Below are 877 nucleotides of genomic sequence, written 5' to 3'. Positions count from 1 at the left end.
TGTGTGTGTGTGTGTGTGTGTGTTTTATCTGCCCATAAGCCTGTAGGCCAGGACACTGTGTGTGGATATATTACAGATCTCAAGAGCTGGGCACTAAGCTGTTTTGGATGGCAGACTCTGCTGCTGTGCTTTGGGGCAAACACAGAGCCCGTACTAGACAAGAACAAATCTCTGATTCAAAACTGCCCTTTACCTGAGGCACACAGCACAGAAGGTTTTGATGCAGGGCCAAGTCATAGCTAAGGCAAAGAGTATAAGCTCTCTAGACAGGGCCAGAAGTAAGGCAAGGTGCATTGTGGGATGGGTTTCCTTTCCTGACTTCCAAAGGGAAGAAGTTTCACCCTCCCACTACACCCCAGAGGGCTATGAAAACAGGAGAGGTGCCAACCAACTCCTTCAAGCCAGAGGTACCCTGAGGCCACTGCATGGCTCAAACCGGTCTTCTCCACCTCCTCCCCATCACCAAGCAGGGATGTGGGGATTAGAACCAGGATTAGGAACAAGGCCACAACAGATCCAGTGGGAAATCCTGCAGGGATGAATGACACTGGGCAGGCAGGCAGGCAGGCAGGCCAGAGGATTTTTGGGATGCTAAGCCACCAGATAGGGAAGTGTCTGCCCTGAGAGTTTCCATTACAGAGGGCCAGCCCAGTACAAGCAAACCCTAGAACTTTCTTCTTAGAACCACACACTTGAGGAACTGGAGAAATGGGATCATCAGTTAAGAGCATTTACTGCTCAAAAGACCCAGGGACAGTTCCCATCACCCATATCCGATGTTAGCTCACACTGGATACCTGCACACATGTGGTACACTTAAATTCTATACAGGCGGGGCTGGAGAGATTGCTAGGCAGAGATGGCTCAGTGGGTAAGA

Source organism: Mus caroli, chromosome 5, assembly GCF_900094665.2.
Source record: "Mus caroli chromosome 5, CAROLI_EIJ_v1.1, whole genome shotgun sequence".
NCBI classification, from domain to species: domain Eukaryota; kingdom Metazoa; phylum Chordata; class Mammalia; order Rodentia; family Muridae; genus Mus; species Mus caroli.
The sequence above is the reverse complement of the archived record's forward strand: the minus strand, read 5'-3'. Positions refer to the sequence as shown.